The sequence below is a fragment of the Sciurus vulgaris genome (genome assembly GCF_902686455.1).
Source record: "Sciurus vulgaris genome assembly, chromosome: 2".
Classification (NCBI taxonomy): domain Eukaryota; kingdom Metazoa; phylum Chordata; class Mammalia; order Rodentia; family Sciuridae; genus Sciurus; species Sciurus vulgaris.
The window spans coordinates 191,684,473-191,698,854 of NC_136462.1; the positions used below are offsets into that span (position 1 = coordinate 191,684,473).

A 14,382-nucleotide genomic window follows, 5' to 3' on the forward strand; every position below is an offset into this window, starting at 1 on the left:
TTATTGGTATGATCATTCATTGCCTGCATTTGCTCTCTTTTCTCATCCTTTGCTTCGCGAATCATGTTAATCATGTATAATCTGAAGTCCTTTTCTGATGTTCCTTCTATCATACTGTCACTGGATTCTTTTAATATAGAATCTAGATTTGTTTGGATCATTCTCTTCCCTTGTTTTTTCATGTTGTTCATGTATCTTCCCCTCTAGCAGTGCAGATCTGGGGTATTGCAGTTTCCCCCCTATAGGCTTATAGTGACCCTATAGGTTTCCAAAACCTTTTCTGTAAGGGGGAGATCAATATTAGCAGTGCCCAATTCAGACAATATGTAACCCGAAGCCAAATAGCCCTTATGAGGACATTAAAAATATTGTCATAATAAACAGAATGAGTTCAATTATTATCTGCAGTATAACAAACAGATTTGCAATAAGGTCTACAGTTTCTAATGGAGGACAAAGAGGATGCAGAGGGGTGTAGGTTGTAGGTGTTAATGGGATAAGAAAAGAATATACAGAAGTTCTAGATCATAGAAAGAGTGTAATCAAAAGAAGTTGGTTGTTAGCATGGGAAAAGGGAGAAAGAGACTCTGAGGGAACAGGTAAACAAAAGGAAAAGAGAGCAAGAAAAGTAAAGAAATAAAAACTTAAAATTTTTCAATGAGGAGAAAAAAGAATATCTACAGTATAACAGTCATATAGTAATGAAACCTCCCAGTCTTCAGTAGCCTGATGCATGAGAGGTACCTGACAATGAGCTTCAAGCCTCCAGCAGGCGTCTCACGATGGGATTTGCTCCACCTAAAGATGGGAGATACAGCTTCCAGGATTGTCCAAGATGCTCTGGCTTCCAAATGTGTTGGCAAATGGGGAGCTGCAGCTCGGGGTGTGGGCGTGGTCGACTGGAGGTTTCTGGTTGCGGGGTGCTGTTGGTCAGGCAGGGGTCCTGGAGGTGGGGTGTTGTCCGTCTGGTTGCGGGATCCTGGAGGCCGGGTGCAGTCAGTCAGTGGGGTGGGGTGGGGGTCCCGGTGATGGGGCGCAGTCAGTCTTTCTGGGGGTACTGGCGGCAGGGAGCAGTCAGTCGATGTGAGGGCCCCGGAGGAAGGGAGTGATTGGTCGGGCTGAGGGATCCTGGAGATGGGGCTCAGTCAGTCTGGCCAGGGGTCCTACGGGGCCTGGTTGTTGTCTGAAAATGGCGGCAGCTACGTGTAACCAAACCTGCAGGGTCTGTGATGGTGAACTTCCAGGCAACAGCAGGCAGCTGGCGCTCCACTGGCGATCTGTGGTCAGTTTGCTGATTGCTGTCGGACCATTGGGAGGTGAACCTTGGGCGGTGGGTGATGAGTAGATGAAAGGCAGGCGTTGGACAGGCAAGCTGGACAGGCAAATGGCGGATGATAGGAGCCAGAGAGTGAGTAATCTGCACTCAAAAAGTAGTTGATATGCTGGCAGACTGCAGGTGATCGCAGTAGACAAATGGGGTAAACAGCAGGGGATCGATAAGCAGCAAAAACTGCCTCACCAAGAAACAGATATCCTCTGCTCGAAACCGGAGTTATGAAGCGACAAGGAACACAGCCTCCCTCTAGTCCGCGATCTTGGATCCCAAAATTCCTGTTCTAATAATTCTGAGAAGGCTGTATTATGTACTAGGGGCTTTTTTTTTGTTGTTTTGTTTGTTTTTGTTTTTTGGGGGCAGGTAATGGGACTTGAACCTGGGGATCCTGGGTCAGTCTTTTTAGTTTTTAGACATGATCTGAGTTAGTCGCCCAAGTTGGCCTTGATTTTGCCTCAGCCTCCCAAATAGCTGGGATTATAGGTGCATCCCACCAAACCTGGTTTAGTGTTTTTATTGAATTTATGAAACTTAAGATTTTGTTTTATTTGCTGTACTGGCAATTGAACTGAAGGTTTGCGAGGCAAGCGCTCTATCAATGAACTACATCCCCAGCCATTTTTTATTTTGAGGCAAGGTCTCACTAAGTTGCCAGTAATGGCCTTGAATTTGGGATCTTCCTGCCTCAACCTTCCAAATTGCTAGGATTACAAGTGTGCTCCACCACACCTGGCTTAAATATAAAACTTGAAATGAAGCATATTAGTCCTTTCTTTTCTTTTGGTGCTGGGGTTTGAACCCAGGGGTTCTTAACCACTGAACCACATCCCCAGCCCTTTTTTCTGCTTTTATTTAGAGACAGGTTCTCGCTAAGCTGTTTAGGGCATCACTTAAGTTGCTGAGGCTGCCTTTGAACTCACCATCCTCCTGTTCAGCCTCCCAGGTCGCTGAGATTACAGCCGTGTGCTCCCATGCCCAATTGAAGCAAATTACTTTCTAGACCTATTACCTAGAATATAATTTTCATGTTCCCATTGGCTTATCCTTTGGGTTCCAGAATGAAAGTGGAAAGACAGGGCTGCTGGACTTAATGATAATAAAGTAGAGAATTGATTAATAAATATAATCAATACTAGCAGATAATGAAATTAACCATTGTATATAATACTGTGTCTGGAACACTCTTTGTGTAGCAGGTTTTTTTACCTTGCATGAAATGCCCCACCCTGAAAGACAAGTTGCCTCCTTCACTCTACCCTCCCTTTTCTGTATATTATTTTATTTTGCTTTTGGCTCCTTTTTGGAAATATCTTTTTTCTCTTTGTTATTTGTTAATATCCACTATCATTTGTCTATCTTTAGGGTTTATCCCATTTGAAGGGCATATGTTAGGTCTTTTGAGCTCAAGTACGCACTTGATTTCCTGTATGAGGTTTCCTGAATTTATGAAGTTTTTTTGAGAACCATATGCCTCTTTTACTTCTGTCTCCATAGAACCCAGAATAGCAGTGGTTTACAGTACAATACACTTCAGGCAACTGTTTGTGGAATGATGACTTGCACTATTTGCCAGGCACTTGAGGCATGGCTGAGGTTATAATCTAAATTAATTTTTAATTTTTATTTTTTTGTGGCATTAGTGATTGAACCCAGGAGAGTTCAGCCACTGAGCAATGTTTGCAGCCCTTTTTATTTTATTTTTGAGATGGAGTCTTGTTAAATTGCCCAGGCTAACTTCAAACTTGGAATCCTCCTGCCTTATCCTCCCAAATAACTGGGATTACAGGTGTGGCTTCTAATTTGATTTTAAAAGAGTAAGCATAGGAGCTGACTGTGGTGGTGCACTCCAGCAATTCAGCAACTCAGGAGGCTGAGGCAGGAGGATCGCAAGTTCAAGGCCACTTAGAACCTCTGTCAAAACAAAAAAAGGACTGACAGGGTGTAACCCAGGAGTAAAGCTCCCCTGTGTTTTGTCCCCACTGTTGTGAGGGGAAGGGGGAGCCTATGACATACTTTGAACTGAGCAGTATGGTTTATATGTATAGTGCTTTGTGTTTTTTAAAATAGTTTTTTAGTTGTGGGATAGACTTATCTAGTTTGATACTGTAAGAAATATTTGTCTTTTAAACAAAACCACTTTGGCCGAGCAAGAAGACATACAGATAACTATTTTGTTTGCTTTTGTTTTATAGTCAGTATTTCCTTTCAGGTTCTATTTTTGGCACATAAGCTGATCATCAGGCAACAGTTTGTCGTGGCCCCAGATTTTTTTGTGTTGTTGGCCAAGTGAGGAAAGCAGTGGATAAAAGCAGGGGAGATGAGTGGTTTAGTTGGAGAAGTGAGCAAATGATGGCTGTTCCCTTGTCTTGGTCTACAGGGAAACGCTGGCTTCTGGTGCTTTACTCTGCTTTTATGTGTGTTATCTTTGGAATAATTCACATGGTGAAAAAAAGAAAATAGAAACAGAAGAAATTGAGGAAAATTTCCTTCTTCACAGCCCCACAAGTTGTGTTGGGAAGGTGTATGAATGACTAATTTAAATTTATTCTGACAATTTTTTGATTTTTGTTCCCGTTTTAAAGGCATGTATGTTACCTGGCTTTCTATTACTATAAGAAATACCTGAGGTAACCAGCTTACAAAGACAAAGGATTTATTTTGGCTCACAACTTCAGAGGTTTCAGTCCAACATTGGTTGGCCTGTTGCTTTGGGTGAGGCAGCACATCATGCCAGAGCACATGGCTGACCAGCCACTCACCTCATGACTGAGAATTGCACAAGAGAGTCAGAGGAAGGAGTCAGGTTCCAGTGTCCCTTCAGGAGCACACCCCAATGACCCATGTAGTGTAGGGCCAGGGATCTAGCCTGCACCATGTGGGCCTCTGGAGGATACTTAAGATGCACACTGTGGCAGCGCGTAGTGAGGTCTTGCTGAACTGAAGTGCCTTTCTTAGCCACACCCAAGGACTGATTTTAAATTCAGGGACTTTTCTTACTATGTTTTTACTGTTTGACTTCCTTTTCTTAACATGATTGAAAAAGCACTTTGCTGAAGTTACTGAGCCAAGTTTCAGTCAGAAAAGGATGAGGATCAAAAGGGAAGGACAAAATTATATTCTCAGTTTATGTAGAACATAGAAATAATGCCACTGAATATGCTGGCATGATTTTTAAAAAAGCCAGTTTTCTTTTTTTTCTTTAAATTTTTGGTATCAGGGATTGAACCCAGGGGCACTTAACCACTGAACCACATCTCCAGTCTTTATTTTTTGCTTTGAGACAGGGTCTCATAGAACTGCTTGTGACCTCCCTAAATTACTGAGGCTGGCCTTGAACTTGAAAGTCTCCTGCTTCAGCATCCCGAGTTGCTGGGATTACAAGTGTGCACAACCACATTCAGCAAAGGCCAGGTTTTGTTTGTTTTACAACCATTAACAACAGGTGCTTTGATGATTTATGTGCCTCTGGAATATCATGGGTTTGGGTATAATTCTCATTTAATGGACAGGAAAAACACACAAAATCAGTGGGTTTATCAGAGGTTGTGTGGAAGATTATAGAGAACGTGTAGGTTTCCTGACTTAATATTTTTATCCAGTTCACTGAAATGGGTGTAGTACTTCAGAGAGTATAGGCAAAACATTGAGCACTGTTTCCTAGCAGTGCATAGTAACTGCTCAGTAAAATTCTTGTAAAATCCTCAGGGAGAGGACTTATTCTAGTTGTTGGTAATGATATTTTGATGATTGTGTTTTGAGACAGAGGCATGCTGACATTTTATTAATACTGATAAGAAAAATTAAGTTGAATTTCAGAACAAATTTTTATTAGTTATTCAGCCAGCAGCATCCGGAGAGAACTCCAAACTTCACACCTGTGGGCCCAGAGGAAAATGGAACTCCAAACTCTGAGCCCTGATCCACGGTTTCTCACAATATTTATAAGTTATTTGACTTCATCTTAGACCTGTCCTATCATTGCGACTGAAGGCTGTGCAGGGTCTCTAACACAGAGCTGCTCACAGACAGAGAAGAAACGGCTCTTTCCACAGACACCTGTTACGGTTCAGGAGGGAGCAGTCAGACTCTTCGGGCAGTTACTGACCACGCAGAAGGCAGGGCCCATGGCTAATGAGGCTTCCTGGAGAAAGGCCGAGAAGGCAGCGGAATGACCCTTCCCCAGGCCCGGGTCTCTACCATGACGTTCTGTCATTTCATTTCACTACCAGGTCTACACAATACCTTCATGACTTTTAGGCCACACTTGGTTTTATATTTTTAATTTTAATTTTTAAATTAATTTATTTTTAAAAATTAAAAATTTTTTTCATACATATATATAGGGTAATAATATCTGTCTCATTTGACGACCCTTCCCATCCCTCCCTCCCCACCTCTCCCTTCATGCTCCCCTGCATAATCCAAAATTCCTTCATTTTTCCCTACCCACCCCTCACTATGGATCAGCATCCACTTATCAGAGAAAACATCCAGCCTTTGGTTTTCGGATTGGTTTATTTCATTTAGCATGATATTCTCTAGTTCCATCCATTTCCAAACCAACACTTGGTTTTAGATAAAAGGAAATTTGAATCTGGTTCTGTTTTCTTCAAGTGCTTATATCTTCCTTTGTAGGTGCTTTGCATGGCAAATACAGGTCCACCTTGTGTTGCATGTTGAGTTTACTTCAATGTCCAATGTTAAATTATTTGTATAATAAGTAAAATGTTTTTAGACATTGTAGCAGTGAATATATTTTTGATATAATTTTGACATGAACATTATGTCTATTAAATTAGTCTTTTTAAATATTATGGAATGGAAATATTTTAACCTTAATATGCAAGGAACTCTGGGATTTTCCTTACCACCCTCTCTTTTCCCAGTACCGCTCTCTGTGGTGTTGGAGTGCTGTGTTCATAAACGCCATCACCCATTCCCTTCCCCCAGCTTGCACTAGAGCCTAGTTTGCCTGCAGCTGCAATGGTAGGCATCTTTCAGGAAGTGACCTTGGCTTGTATTAATCAAATTCAGAACACACCAAAAAGCTTCTTGCTAACGTGCTGACTTGATGTAAAATTTTTATCACATCCATTTTCTTTTAAAATGAGGCCATCTTGTAAAAAGATGTATAGAATGTTCCTCTAATCACATATATTTACATGCACATAGAATGTTTCTGCAAACCATTGCCATTTAAAAAACCCCAGCTAAATCTATTATAAAATTATAGATTTTTTAAATTGACAGAATGCACAAACTTAAATCACGAGGGGTTTGGGAATTACTAGAAAAATTACTCTTTAAATGCTGAATTAAGAAAAATGATACCTCAGCATTAATTTTACTTACATGAAAACTGGCATTAAATTTCTGAACAAACTTTATACATTTTGAAATGTATGCTATGGGATCCTTTAGCAGTTACATGTTAATAAGACGTGTGTTGACTACTTTTGTATTTTCAGAAATAACTCCTGTCTTACTTTGCTGGGTTGAAAAAGAACTAATATCCTGTGGAAATGATTTTCTTAGTGGTGGTGCCTATCAGGGCTTCTAAATATAAGCTTAAATGTAAGTCACTGAGACTATTAGAATTCCACCAGCTGTTCTCTTGGTGAGAGAAGTATGCACTATTTGCAGAATTTGGGTTTAATTGATCATCTCGGTAGACCAGTTTGTATAGCTATTTCACTTTTATCCTACAGTGCTTGAAAGGAATCTAGTTTTAAATGTACAGTTGAAGTGTATATCATATAGATATTTATGCATATATGTGTGTATGAAGGAATGAATGAGAGTGAACTAGGGGCTTGTTGTGTGGCCCTGTTGGCCTCAATCCATGGACTCAAACTGTCCTCCTGTCTCAGCCTCACAAATAGCTTGGGATTATAGGCATTTGCCATCAGTAATATGATGGAGATATTTTTATCCTTGCTTAATGTTAAATATAGAATGTTCAAAATAGCATTTAATTGATTAGTTTGTTGATTTCTTCACTTGGAGGATATTTACATAAAAAAATTAATTAGGGGGGCAGTTCTTTCTGTTGCCGAAAGGGTTCACTCCTGAGTTTGTTGTGTAAAGGATTACTACTGGTTATTGAAATGTTTCAAGAAACATATAGGAAAAGGAAACTTACATTGTGTAATCTCTACCTGAATTTCTGTAGATCCACTGTTTGAGGAGGATAGGCATATTGTAGGTTTTCTATTAATAAAACTTGGGGAGGGGATGGGGAATCTTTTAGTAATAAAAATTGGTATGTAAATACTTTGTCTTCATTACCTGAGTTTACTGGAAATACAACTAGCAAAAAAAAAAAAAAAATGTACACACACACACACACACACACACACACATTATACACATGTGTATGTATGATTTTTTTAAAACCAGAAATTGGTTTGAGAATTGCAGCCTCACAGAGGTAGAGCTGTCTTAACTTGCTAAATTTCACTCTTAATACTAGCATTAATGATTGGTTGTTAGATACTACAGGATTTAAAAAACCGATTTCAAGGAGAAAAAGGATAATTACTTGATTATTTCTCCCCTGAAACATCTGTTTAAAATAAAACTGTCACTTGAACTTAAGATGTTTTCTGTTTTCTCTCTCCCTCCTCACCCTTAAAAAAGAGAAATAGAAAAAGAAAAAGCCTTACCAAAAAAAGGAATATATGCAGTCTTGGAAGCCAAGGAGTTAATGTTCATTTGCAGCCTGAGGGGTCAGCATGCAGTCTGTTTCCTGATTGGCTGCTAAAAGGTGAAATTGAAACCACTGTAAACTTTTGACCCTGTAGCAATCCTTGTGGAACGCCTTCCACTGGTGGAGCCCAGAGTTTTGCTCGCCTCCCCACCCAGCCTCCCACCCTCTTTCCTGTATTTATTTTGTGCGAGCGTGCAGCGCTGCATGCAGTGCTTCCAGGAGAGGGGAGAGGGAGGCCGAGCAAGCACCAGCTAGCACCGGCTGGCAAACCTGTTCAGTAAGCTCGGGGTGCACCTTCAGCTCGGTCAAAGATGTGAGGTGTTAATAAACTGGTCTGCTGACTGGATTTTTTTAAGTTCTCTTCTTAATTGCAAGGTAATTTAAAAAATGCAGAATAGTTCAATGCCATTGTTCATCAGTAGGCAGTGTCATTGTGTAAGCAAAACGTATGACATAATTTCCTGGATATACTGAGTAGAAACTAGTTTTTACTTTCAGCTACCTTTACACAACCCATTTATGTTTCCTGTGTCCCATGCAGTTTTTATACAAATAGTCAAAACTTTACAAAAGTTTTTTTCTTCTTTGCATTTTATAAAGAAACAATGGTATTTTGGTTATGAAAACTTTGAGTAGTACTTGCAGAAATTGTACATTGATTCTTTATTTTTTTTTGTCGTTGAGAGGTGGTTTAGGGCTTTATTTTTTAACATCTACCTAGTGCTTTACCATTAACACAGTAATCCTATGAAAAGGGTAGGGAACTTAATTTTTTTCTGTAGAACTATCATGGGACTCTGTCTTCCATTTTGATTCTTCCTTTTATCCCTGGGCTATAGTTAAATGTGATATATTGATGCTCAAGTGCTTATTATGTGAGTATTTTTTTCACTTTAGGAATTTTGGCGCCTATTTATGCCTGCTAATCCTGCTTCTGCTTCCTTAATTAATGACAGCAACCATGATTTGCTCATATTTCCAAGTGTCAGTGCAGTGCCTGGCATCTAATAGATACATAGCAAGCATTTAATTGCGTTAAATGTCTCTACAAGGTCACTTCAAGAAACTCGACTTTATAAAACCTACATTTTCTGAATCCAAGGCTCCTGTTTTCGTTGCATCTTTTGAATTTTCAGGTTGGCTTTATCTAGAATTAAACATGTATTACAATTTATTAAGTGACCATATAGAATATTTACAAGTCAGCTTGATCCTTAGTAGTACATAGCATAGGCTAAATGTTAAGACATCATTTTTTTAGACCCTGTCCTTATGTTAGATGTGCCTATGTTGCAACAGTTTGTTCTCCTCCCCTGTCAAAAAGATTGTAGTATTTAGTGGTGTATATCTGTAATCTCAGCCTCCCAGGAGACTAAGGCAGGAGGATTGCAAGTTAAGACCAGTCTCAACCCTGTCTTTTTTTTTTTTTTTTTTTTAAGGCAGTGGTGGGGTGTTGTTCAGTGGTGAGTGCCCCTGGATTCAGTCCTTCAATCCTCACTAACATCCCCACAAACAAAACAAAATATAATAATGGATTAAGAAATAGGCAGTTAAAAAAAAAAAAAGATTTTCACTGAGTTAAGTCTGTGCACCTCAGTATAAGTGGCATTTTAAATTTACATCAGGTCTGCTCTTTCCTTTTATGTACAGCTACAGGTTGGTTGCCATAGATTGTTCCAAGTGAAACCTATTGTTGCAGTTTCAACAAAGGCTATATTTATCACTTGATAAATAATTCCAACTGTGAAAGAATGTTAAATTTAACTCTATTGTTATGCAACCTTTAAGTAACCTGAAAATTAATTGATGAACTAACTTATTCTGCAGTGCTTTGAAGATTAGTGGACAGCAGCTGTTTTTCCCAAAGCCCGTGGCTCCCCATCTCCACGATTTCAGAAATCGAGAAGGCCGTCTCTTGAGTATTGCCAGCAAACAGCCTGGAAAGAACAAGGGGCTTAATGTGATGGATGGTAGAGTGCTTGCCCCCTTCCCTGTTCCACAGCGAGGAACAGCATGCTCCTGATGTTCATGGTGCTCTGTTCCGTTGACGTTCCTAAGCATCACTAGTGCAGTTTGAGTTTTCCTCTATCGACTCCCCTCCCCCAGCTTTGATTCTTTGTTCTGTTCTGGAGGCACATCTTCTCAGACTAGCTATTAACAGAGCTCAGCTGATTTTTTTCCCCTTCCTTACCCGTTAGCACTCTGATGATCGGATTTTGATCACTGGTGATACAGGTTTTGATAATGTAGGTCCATCAGTGATCTTTCTGTTAATTGGAGTAGACAAATTAATGTTTTCCCCTCCTACCTTCTTAGTTATCTAATATTTTAGGAAGTATCGTATTTAGTTTTTATGTCAGAGTGTGATTTGGCTTTTGTATGTGTGATTGACCAAAGTCCTCCTTGTGAAAAGCAGTAAGAATAAGCTTGTTTTTGATAAAGGTGAAACATGTCTTGGGCCTGCTCTTGTTATTGACTTTGCAGGCAAAATCTTGGTTCTAGACAAGTTTAACTCACCCAGTTTTCTAATGCTCCTGTGCTTTACAGAATCCTGCTACGTAGTACTTTTAGACTGTCAGTGTTCTTGGAAGAGAAGCCAGTCATCAAGCTTTGACAGTTCAGGAATCTCTAGTCTACCTGGATGAATATGTGTTGGGAGGAGAGAAATGTGTAGATGGTGTGTCTTTGGTCGAGAGGGGTGGTGATGCAGACTGGCAGTGTCAACATTTCTTTGAGGAGGAGTCAGAAAACCAATCATAGGATACTGGAATGTTAACTGGGTTCTCTGTGACTTTCCCCAGTAGGCAGCGGTACGTGTGTTCTGGGTCGGTTGTTAGGTGCTTGGCACTTTCTGACTTAAATTCCTTTCCTTACCTCAAATTCTTTCTCGTATGTGCCACCCACCTCGCTACCCTCCCATCTCATCCTTCTAAAAATGGAACAGCAACAACATAAAAAAAATTCAGAAGTGAAACCTGATTTAAAAGTAGGGCCAGAAAAACCTTAGAGGTTCTTTATAGATGTTCTAACTACCTTCCCCTTCATCTTCCTCTAACTAAATGGGATGGCATAAAAATGCAAGGTAAAAAACAATTTTGGAAAAAAAAAAAAAAAAAAAACCACAATGATTTTACCTTTTATGTGTCTGTCTTTTGTTGTTAACAATAATTTTGTGTTTTTGAGCTTTTGTGTGCTAGGCACCAGTAATTTATGTATTTTCATTTAATCCTTACAAGACCTTTATCAAACGACCCCTCCATTTAGATTTTTTCTTTCTTTTTTAAAGTCCTAAAAATCTTAAATTGACCAAGGTCAGTAAGCCCCGATTACAATAAAGCTTTGGCTCTTCTGTTATGCCAACAATTGATTATATTATTATAGATTGGAAGATGGAGTTCTAAATGCACGTTCTAAATGCAGCCAGCCTACTTTTGGTGTATATCTCACCTATAAACTAGGAGCTGTGATTATAAATAGGCATGCTACCTGGATTTCCCTTTTTCACTTTGCAAAAACCACATAGGATATGTTCCCCTCATCCCTCCATTGTCTCCCCTTTATTTGGGGTTTTAAAAATGCAGTGAACATTCATACTGTGCATGAGGATTGTGGTTGCCTGGTCCCTGTGCGCTCTGTGTAAATTGACCATGGCCTGTAGGATGTTAGTTCCTTGGAATTTATGAACGTATCATTTTTTTCTATCCCCTTTCCTGTTATCCCTGCCAATTCTAGCATGGATGCTTTTAACTTTAGGCATATGGTAGTCATGGTTGTTGTCTTGATATCAGTGTTGCTTTACTGTTTTAATTGAGAATTCATAAGGAGAGGTGAATGTTTTTATTAGCTCACTAATTTGTTGTACCAGAACCTGCTCCCTATTTCTTGATGTGCAGAATCCTGCTATTTATATGCTCATATATTTGATTGCATATTATTTTGAAAAACTGCCCCTAATTTCCTGATTTAAAATGTCTTTTTGGATGGGGCACTGCAGTGCACGTCTGTAATCCCAGCAACTCAGGAGGCTGAGGTAGGAGAGTTTCAAGTTCAAGGTTGGCCTGGGCAATTAGTGAGATCATGTGTTAAAATTAAAAATAAGGGATAGGGATACAGCACAGTAATAAAGTGTCCCTGCTTCAATGTCCAGTAAGCCCCCCCACCCCCCAGTCTGTCTGTCTGTCTGTCTCTGTCTCTGTCTCTCTCTCTCACACACACACACACACACACACACCACACTTCTTTTGGGTAACCCAGATGCATACTTTAATGGAGGGTAAGAAACATCTGGGACTTCCCTTGCATGCTTCCTTTACGTCTCCCTCCTTCTCTCCCTTTATGTGTTTGGTATAGGTTATTCTTTTTATTTTTATTTTTGGTACTGCAGTTGAACCCAGGGCACTTAACCACTGAGCCACATCCCCAGTGCCTTTTTTGCCTTTTATTTAGAGGTGGTCTCACAAAGTGTCGTAGGGCCTCGCTAAACTGCTGAGGCTGATCCTCCTGCTTCAGCCTCCTGAGCTGCTGGGATTACAGGGTATAGGTTATTTTGGATCGAGGTATTTAATACATTAGCTTCTGCCAGGACATTAATGTTGATTTTAATTGTTTTCTGTTGAACATGAATTTGTACATATGAGGACACCTACAGTTGCAGAGTACCCATCATTTCAATTACTTTTCAGGGCCTGGAGCTGGTCTCCCTTATATACCCCCACTTTGCATTACATTATCCATGTGTGCAGACAGTGACAGAGTGTATTGTGTATGTCATGCCTGGCTTTTTTTTTTTAGTGGAAATATTGATAGATGGCCAAGTGAGGTATCTGCTCAAATTCTAGGAAGATTGACATTGTACTTGATGTATTTACTTTGTTTCCACATGTTCAGGGAAGGGAGAAATGGGAACAGTTAATTTGTGCTTGACTAATACTAATGCTTAAGAAAGGAAAATAAAATTAAACTTCCTTTATTTTTTGTCCACAGAATCAAAATATTTACTCAACAGTGAACTTGGAGACCATTAAAAATAAACTCCCACTTTGAACATTATTTGACTGGATATCCAGGTAACTAATTCCTTTTTACTTATCAGTTGTAATTTTTTTACTTCAATCTTCTGAAGATTTCTACCTTTTTCTTTAATTTGTAATTTAATTTAAAGTTGTTTTGTGCTTGAAGCTTTCTCTTTAAGGATAATACTAGTTGAGACCAGGCATGGTGATTCATGCCTGTGATCCCAGGGACTGGGATAGGGATGGGAGTGGGGTTGAGACAGGAGGATCAAGGACAGCCTCAGCAACTTAGTGAGACCCTGTCTTTTAAAACAACAACAACAACAACAACAACAACAACAAAACAAAACAAAAACTGGGGATGTAACTCAGTGGCAAAGTGACCCTGAGTTTCGTCCCCAGTACTCTGTCCCCACCCTGCTTTCCAAATACTGATTGAATGAGTGGACTCGGAATATTCAAGTGAATACATACATATATATATATCATATACATGTATCTGAATAGTGACTATTTTAAGGGTGTTTAGTCAAAGTCTGAATTGGCCCTCACCAATGTTGACTGTTTTACTTTGTGAAAATTAGTTTCCCCACCTTGCTTGTGCTGGCAAATAACATTTTATCTAACACCTTTCTTCACTTTAATATTGGACCAGAATAGAAAAAAAATTGAAAAAGTTGTTTGATAGCTGAGAAAGCAGTTATGCTTTGCTGAGCTAGTTAAGTTTCTTTTGATTATTAATATCATACTCTTGGTTAGCTAATTTGTAAATGTGAGTCGTCTTTGAATCTTCTCCCTCTTAGATACATTCAGTAAACAGGCCTTATCTGGTTTGCCATTTTCCTGTCTTTTGCATTTGTTCTACTTTCTGTTTCTAATTTTAGCTTCCTTCAGGTCAGGACCCCATAATTTCATGCTTATATTTGTTCATGTGTCTTTACTGCTTACTTATCTGCTGTTTTCTACCTGCTTGTAATTTTGATAGATCTTCTTGAATGCATTCTTTCCTCTTGCTTACAGGGGAAAAAAATAGTGCAGGCTGTGGGTATAGCTCTGTGGTAAAGTGCTTGCTGAGCATGCAGGAGGTCCTGGTTTCCATCCCAAGCCCAGGGGGTGGGAGATGTGTATGTAACTTATATAAACTCCCTTCTCTTGACATTTGAAATCGTTCTTTATCTGGGAATCCGAGTAAGCCACCAGCCTTAGCTCTTGCAATTTCCCTACAAACTCCCTCAATTAAATATGACATGTACCCATTCTGTTCTGATCATAACACAGAATAATCTCCATCGTTTGTTTTTTAATTAGAGCATTATAATTATACATAG

General features: G+C 39.5%; 1 protein-coding gene across 9 annotated transcripts in view; it reads left to right on the forward strand.

Moving 5' to 3' along the window:
* NCOA3 (nuclear receptor coactivator 3) overlaps positions 1 to 14,382 on the forward strand; it is a 125,616-nt gene that overhangs the window by 56,680 nt on the left and 54,554 nt on the right. For 7 of the 9 annotated variants that reach the window (XM_079127892.1, XM_079127893.1, XM_079127903.1 and 4 more), the window contains one exon: positions 13,026 to 13,108. The exons of 1 other annotated variant lie outside the window; for it this stretch is intronic. The gene's annotated coding sequence lies outside the window, so the exon portion shown is untranslated. Of the gene's footprint in view, positions 1 to 7,678; positions 8,418 to 13,025; positions 13,109 to 14,382 lie in introns of those variants that run through there. One more of the 9 variants, XM_079127901.1, reaches the window with a different exon arrangement.